This window comes from Oncorhynchus kisutch, linkage group LG14 (assembly GCF_002021735.2).
Source record: "Oncorhynchus kisutch isolate 150728-3 linkage group LG14, Okis_V2, whole genome shotgun sequence".
Classification (NCBI taxonomy): Eukaryota; Metazoa; Chordata; class Actinopteri; order Salmoniformes; family Salmonidae; genus Oncorhynchus; species Oncorhynchus kisutch.
This window is the reverse complement of record NC_034187.2, coordinates 71262956-71271382: the sequence shown is the minus strand read 5'-3', so window position 1 is coordinate 71271382 and position 8427 is coordinate 71262956.

Below are 8427 nucleotides of genomic sequence, written 5' to 3'. Positions count from 1 at the left end.
ATTTATTTGAGGCTAAATTGATTTTATTTATGTATTATATTAAGTTATATTATATTATATATTATATTAAGTTATAAGTGTTCATTCAGTATTGTTGTAATTGTCATTATTACAAATACATTTAAAAAATTGGCCGATTAATCGGTATCGGCTTTTTTTGTCCTCCAATAAAGTATCGGTGTTGAAAAATCATAATCGGTCAACCTCTAGTAGTGGCAGCATCATGCTGTGAGGTATTTTTCAGCGATAGGGACTGGGAGATTAGTAAAGATCGAGGGAAAGATGAACGGAGCCAAGTACAGAGCGATCCTTGACGAAAACCTGCTCCAGAGCGCTCAGGACATCAGACTGGGGAGAAGGTTCACCTTCCAACAGGACAACAACCCTAAGCACACAGCCAAGACAACGCATGAATGGCTTCGGGAGAAGTCTCTGAACATCCTTGAGTGGCCCAGCAAGAGCCCAGACTTGAACCCGATCTAACAGAGATCTGTAGAGAAGAATTTGAGAAACTTCCCAAATACATGTGTGCAAAGCTTGTAGCCCAAGAAGACTCAAGGTTGTAATCGCTGCCAAAGGTGCTTTAACAAAGTACTGAGTAAAGGGTCTGAATACTTATGTAAATGTGATCAGTGTTTATTTTTTATAAAGTTGCTAAAAAAAATAAACCTGTTTTTGCTTTGTCATTATGGGGTATTGTGTTGATGAAGTGCCAATCGGATGAGACCAATTCCTGCTTCTAGTAGTGTTAACACACCTTCCCATCTAGGGCCTCCCACACAATCAGTAGATTATCAGACCCTCCTGACACCAGGTGAGTTTCTGTACCATCATCAGGGAGGAAGACAACCAACTGTCATAAACAGTCTAACAAAGCATTCGATGAAACATATCAATATATATTATCAGCATACCAAAGCATTGGATGAAGCATGCAGGTAGCTACTCACCACAGTCCTCTCTGTGGACTCACTGGACTGTGTTCACCCTCCCAGATGTCCATTCAGGACAGCAACAACACCTTTCTCCTGTAAAGCTGACTGTCACAGAAAATCTGCCTTATACCCAAGGACTCCAAGAAGCTGTCAGCATTGACAAGACTGATTATGTAGTGACACGAGTACATTTAAATTGTGAAATATATATATTACTTTTGGGTCATAGAGAGCGGCGTAATTACATGTTCTACATGCAATGACCCCACCACGACCCCATGAAAGAACATTTTGGGTTCGATTAGCACAACATGAGACATGGCATGTTTCTATTATGGGCGCTGCCATTCTGAATTCTACCCCGCAGTAGAGTTACCGTAAATACGGGTATACATGGCAAATAATTCTACAAACATTCCGCTCACAGAGCTTAATGGGTAAAATGAAGTTGAACACACTCTGGAAAACTGTATATTTTTGTTTCACAAGACTGCAATTTAAGTTGCAGTTGCTTTAATTTTATTGGTGGCATTGTTACCTTTACAATAAAACATTACACACGCTTCATCGTAGCCTACATGATCTCGAACAATCGCTAAACTCTTCTGATTGCGTTATTGGGTAGAATCCACTAGGTGGTGCAATAGACCCATTGTGGGCCTTGCGCAGCAAAAGACCCAGTTTCAATCTTCGACATACAGTTGTTCTTATTAATGGGACTTGCGAAGCAAACGTCTTTTTAGTACTTAATGGGACATACTCAGAGGCGACCCATCATTCAGGGCCTGTTTTGCATGTTATTTGGGCAATAATACTTGTCACATATCAGTTTGCAAACAATGTAAAAAAAAATAATAATAATAATAATAATTGAGTTAATAAAGACGTATACAAACATGATCTTGAGTAAGGCAGCTCCAAACTGCAGAGCGTAGGGGTTGGTAATGTTCTCTAGTTGTGCCGTGATTGGCTCAGTGTTCTGTCACTCATGGGGACACTTGTCACCTCAAAATCTTTAGGGAGAGCTAGAAAATGTAAGCCCCTTGGGTGCTGAAATAGCCTTTTTTATCAAAAGTGTTGAAAACCTTGTCAATAATCAACTGACTGGCTTTCTTGATGTTTATAGTATTCTCTCTCATATGCAATCTGGTTTCCGCTCAGGTTATGGAAGTGTCACTGCAACCTTAAAGGTCCTCAATGATGTCACCATTGCCCTTGATTCTAAGCAATGGTGTGCTGCTATTGTTATTGATTTGACCAAAGCTTTTGATATGGTATTCCATTCTTGTGGGCCAGCTAAGGAGTATTGGTGTCTCTGAGGGGTCTTTGGCCTGGTTTGCTAACTACCCCTCTCAAAGAGTGCAGTGTATAAAGTCAGAAAATCTGCTGTCTCAGCCACTGCCTGTCACCAATGGAGTACCCCAAGGCTTGGGGAGGTATGGCCCCACGCTCTTCTCAATTTACATTAACAACACAGCTCAGGCAGTAGGAAGCTCTCTCATCCATTTATATGTAGATGATACAGTATTGTACTCAGCTGGCACCTCAGTGGATTTAGTGTTAAATGCTCTACAACAACGTTTTTTGAATGTCCAACAAGCTTTCTCTACCCTTAACCTTGTTCTGAACACCTCCAAAGGTCATGTGGTTTGGTAAGAAGAATGCCCCTCTCCCCACAGGTATGATTACTACCTCTGAGGGTTTAGAGCTTGAGGTAGTCACCTCATACAAGTACCTGGGAGTATGGCTAGAAGGTACACTGTCCTTCTCTCAGCACATATCAAAGCTACAGGCTAAAGTTAAATCTAGACTTGGTTTCCTCTATCGTAATCGCTCCTCTTTCACCCCAGCTGCCAAACTAACTCTGATTCAGATGATCATCCTACCCATGCTAGATTACGGAGACATCATTTATAGATAGGGAGGTAAGGGTGCCCTCGAGCGGCTAAATGTTCTTCACCATTCGGCCATCAGATATTGACAGAGCCTGGGCGCGAACCCAGAGTCTCTGGTGGCGCAGCTGGCGCTGCAGTACAGCGCCCTTAACCACTGCGCCACCCGGGAGGTGTGTGACGTATTCTTGTCTCTACCTTCTTGCCCTTTGTGCTGTTGTCTGTGCCCAATAATGTTTGTACCATCTTTTGTGCTGCTACCATATTGTTGTCATGTTGTGTTGCTACCATGCTGTTTTGTCATGTGTTGCTGCCTTGCTATGTTGTTGTCTTATGTCTCTCTATAGTGTTGTCTCTCTTGTCGTGATGTGTGTTTTGTCCTATACTTATATTTTATTTATTTATTTTAATCCCAGCCCCCGTTCCCGCAGGAGGCCATTTGATAGACCGTCATTGTAAATGAGAATTTGTTCTTAACTGACTTGCTTAGTTAAATAAAGGTTAAATAAATAAATAAAATAAAAAAGAAGGCAAAAGGTAATTGGCCACAGATAAAATGACGTCAAATCACGTTATATCTACCGTAGCTGGACTGATGTCAACATCATACCTTCAAAAGTAAGCAGTCATCATCATGAATCAAGTCGACAATCTACTGGCAAATCCTTTTCAATCCTTATCATAGAGAAATTATAGATACAGTAAATGGTATCGGTGCTCATCGGCCATTGGACATAAACATACTACTTATTATTATTATTATTATTCTGTAGCACGCTACTCCTCCTACACCGTTTAAGCTAGAAATGGCGTTAACTTCAAAACGTGCAGAATTGTATACAACTTTTTGATATCATCTATACTTTTAAAAATATTACACTTTTTGTCCATCTTCCATTTACTGTAAATGTATTAATACAACTTTTGACACAAATCAGCTACTTTGACCACTTTGCAACACCTTAGACAGAAAGTTAGTGTATAAATCTTTGTCTACTTCTCTGCTACTCAATTCTGACATTTGAACAAAAAATAATACTACCCCAACAAGTTAGACAAAAATATAGAGGGTATGAAATCTTCATCTCCTTCTCTGCTTTTAAAATCCGAAAACGGATTCGTCATAGAGTCTACCAATCTGTAGATGTTTTAGTAACCCATTAACTGCTCTCTTTCTAGCTGCAGTTAGTCATGTCAGAAGCAGATTCATTATTTAACAACAGCTGCAAATAAAAATTAAAAACACATCACCTTTTGAAGTTCACTTTCCTTTGTTTGTCTAACAACATTATCATGAATCTAGCAAATACGTTTTGTGGGTCAGAGTGAAGTATTTCGGCCAGGCCAGGTAGGTGGGTCCGGATGGCCAGACAGATAGGTCCAGTCGGGCAGACAGGTGGGTCTGACCGGTCGGCCAGATAACTAGGTCCGGCCAACCAGCCAGATAGCTTAGTCCGGCTGGCCAGGTGGCAAGGTCCGTCCCCCAGCCTGATAGCTTGCAGATAGCTAGGTCCGTCGGGCCAACCGGCCAGAGAGGTAGGTCCAGCCAGATAGGTAGGTCCGTCCGGCTGGCCAGATAAGTAGGTCTGGCCTGCAAGCCATACAGCTAGGTCCGGCCGGCCCGATAGGTATCCCCAAGACAGAACAGCAACCTCCGGTAAGACCAAGGGGGGTGGTTTGTGTCTTTTTGTCAACCACAGCTGGTGCTCAATCTCTAATATGAAGGAAGTCTTGAGGTTTTGGTCGCCTGAGTACCTTATGATAAGTTGTAGACCACACTATTTACCAAGATAGTTTTTTTTATCTATATTCGTCGTAGCTGTCTATTTACCACCACAAACCGATGCAGGCATTAAGACCGCACTCAAAAAGCTGCATAAGGCCATAAGTAAACAAGAAAATGCTCTTCCAGACGCAGCGCCGGAAAACTGTAATCCATTTTACCTCATTTCTATCAGCAAGTCACATGTACAACAAGAGGAAATAAAATCGAGACCACCTTTACTCCACACATAGAGACGAATACAAAGCTCTCCCTCTCTCTCCATTTGGCAAATCTGACAATTACTCTATCCTCCTGATTCCTGCTTACAAGCAAACATTCAAACAGGAAGTACCAGGGCTCAATACGGAATTGGTCAGATGAAGCTACTGGACTGTTTCGCTAGCACAGACTAGAATATGTTCCGTGGTTCATCCGATGACATTGAGGAGTATACGACATCAGTCACCGGCTTCATTAATAAGTGGACTGACAAAGTTGTTCTCCCATTGACCGTATGTATATATCCCAACCAGAAGCCATTGATTACAGGCAACATACGTATTGAACTAAAGGTTAGAGCTTTCAAGGAGCAGGAAGCTAATCCGGACGCTTATAAGAAAGCCCGCTATGCTCGCTTCAAGGCATGCAACACTGAGCCAAGCATGAGAGCGCCAGCTGTTCCAGACGACTGTGTGATCACGCTCTCCGTAGCCAATGTGAGTAAGACCTTTAAACAGGTTAACATTCACAAGGCCACAGGGACAGACAGATTACCAGGATGTGTACTCAGAGCATGTGCTGACTCCCTGACCCAGTCTATAATACCTACATGTTTCAAGCTGACCACCATAGTCCCTGTGTCCAAGATTTCCAAGGTAACCAGCCTAAATGACTACCGCCTCGTAACACTCACATCTCTGACTACAGCCTCAAACCCTGGACACACTCCAATTCACATACCTCCCCAACAGATCCACAGCAATATATAGTATGAGTTAAACAGACATAGTGTTTCCTCTCCCTCACTCTTAGGTGTTAATTTCAGTCTGTCCATTTCGTGATGGTAAATCCCTATTCAAATATATTGGGGGCGGTGCTAAGCTGACATATGGAATTGTTTTAAAATGGTAATACTATGGATCATTTAGCTATTCGATGTGGAATTTTAGGTCTCCTTTAGGTATAGCAAAAATATATAAACAAATTATTTGATAAAATATTTATTTTGGCCATTACTACTAAAGTTAATAGAAATGCATTGAATAACACATTTGTAAATGGCAAAAAGGAAAGAAAAAAAATATATCATAAGAAACAAGGTTTTGAAGTGTCTTTCCTAAATCTACATTTATTTTACACATATTTAACACAGTTTTGGGGGTAGGCACGAAACCACCTTCATACTTCCATTAGTCTTTTTTTTTTTACCTGTACCGGTTACCTTCAGCCGAGTCCTGTGACACTTCTGGGGGTCGTCGAGCAAAACGTCATTGTGAGAGTCTCCCCTTTCCATGGAGTGGTCATAATAGTTTATAGGTCAAACCGTTCTGACACTACAGATGTTTTCATGAGAAGACCGATTTTCAGGGTTGTCTCATTGTCTGACAAACATGGCTCTAGCTCTGCCACCTTTCACCGCAGACGTGGAAGTGCGACAGTGGCGTATGCGGTGGATTGAGACACATCCAATGCATACCAGATATCTCTATCTTAAACGGACAGATGTTTTGTTGTTATGTAGCTTACATTGAAACACCTGTGCATTTCAGAGAAGATTTTGCAGTTTTAAAGCTAATTTCCTGCAATTCTACACATTTTTCCATGGGGCAGAGATAAAAATGTGCTGTTATAGCTCATCTCATGCCATTCTATACATTTTGCCATGTGGATGAGAAGACATTTTGCAGTTAAACTAACTGTCTGAAAATCTCACATTGAGAAGTTCGTATTCTGTTAACCCATACCCAAATAATGTTGTTGAATCATTCTATACTTGTATTGGTGGCCAAAGCATATATATATATATATATATATATATATATATATATATATATATATATATTTAAACACTTCAATCCCACCTCAAAAAGACTGTTTAAAAAAATGCTTGATATTATTTAATCCTTCTGAGCAGGATGAGATGGCCAATCAGCGGTCTAGTCACACGAATATTTTTAATGACTGGAATATACCCACACTATTCTGTTGTTAGGGTACACACACTCTATTCCAAAACAGAAAAGCTGCTTTTTTTAACATGCTTTTTACCATTTTTATGTAGAAATATGGAAACACCGGACAGTTACTTTAACGGTTAACTTTGGGCAAAAACGCAAAAATTACAGCTTTAAACTGTAGAACTGATTAATGCACCGTCATACTAGGTCATGATGCTTTAAAAAAAATACGAATAAATAATTGGCTACAGAAGTGCCATTTCTTACCGATCTCTACAGCTTCCGTCCAAAAACAAGTCCTGTGAAATTACGTCAACACATACCGGAGGAGTTACTGGCTAGCTGTAAGTAGCTATGTTAGCTAACAAACTAACTACTTCAGTCACGGCGCGCATTAGAACGTTACATCGATGAACCACCAAAGGGCACAACCCCATTACTGTTTGTAAATTGAGAAAGGGGAGGAATTGGACAGTTTTTCAACGATTCTCTACACTATAGGTGCTTATTTTGTCACATAAACTGAAACTAGTAGAATTTTAGCAACCAGGGAAAGGCTGAGCGATTTCTACATAATGCATATTTAAAGCTAATGATTAGGTGGGACAAATCAACCTGTTCCGTGGTAATTTCGCCATGTGTGTATGGCCTATTCACAACTCTAGTCCAGTACTAGCAGTAAGTACTAACTCCCCTGCTATTTCCCAGAGCCACGAACTACTGCACCCACCATTCTGAAGGCTTTGTTGTGCTTGCTCTCTCACAAACACATTCTGCATCAGAAATGATCGACTCATTATCTCTCCCAGCACTGGACAGATTGGTGAGCAGGTCCAGCTAATCACTATGTCCAGCAGAGGTCAACCCCCTTGCATTCACAAGCAAGACACAACCCCTGAAGTGTGTGTATGTGTGTGTAATGTCATCCCTACCTGCATGCATCAGCTTACAGAGCAGACAGACGATCTGTAGTTTAAGGTGCAGGATAAAGAGAGAGAGGCTCGGAGAGTATTAATGAGCGTGTGTGGGATTTAAATATCCATGATTATGTCACGACAGGGGAAATACTATAACAAAACATGGCAGCAAGATTAATGGCAGCTGCCTCTGTGTCACTTTCGGCAGCCTGTTTTTGTTTATAGGCAATTAAATGATCCTAGCCCCTGAGGGCCTCTCTCTGGCAGGCTGGCCAGCAGTGGTATAGGCATATTGAGCATATGGCACTGGCAGTCACAATCACTGATGTCCAGAAGGAGCATCAGTTTGCACCTGTGGTCTCAAATGCAAGGTCAAAGGGGTTTAATGGTAGAGGTAAGGGAATCTTTCCACCATGCCCTTTTTGAAGGTGAAAGTATCCACTCTCTGGAAGCAGAAAAACAACTATGTTTTTATCATTTATAGTTATCGCAGGGCCCGTCCAGTGTCATTAGCTCAAAACCCGAATGCCTCTGGAACGCAAAAGACATTGGTGTTCCAGGAAATGCTATATGAAATCTGTTGTACATTTCTTGAACATAAATTCTATAACTCTATTTCAGAAAAGATATGACATCATTACTTATTTTTAGGGAAAACTACCAATCAAACTTTGTTGGTGGATTATTGGAATCATCGTATGCCGCCCGTGAACCCAATATGCCTGAGAAAATACTTCAAAA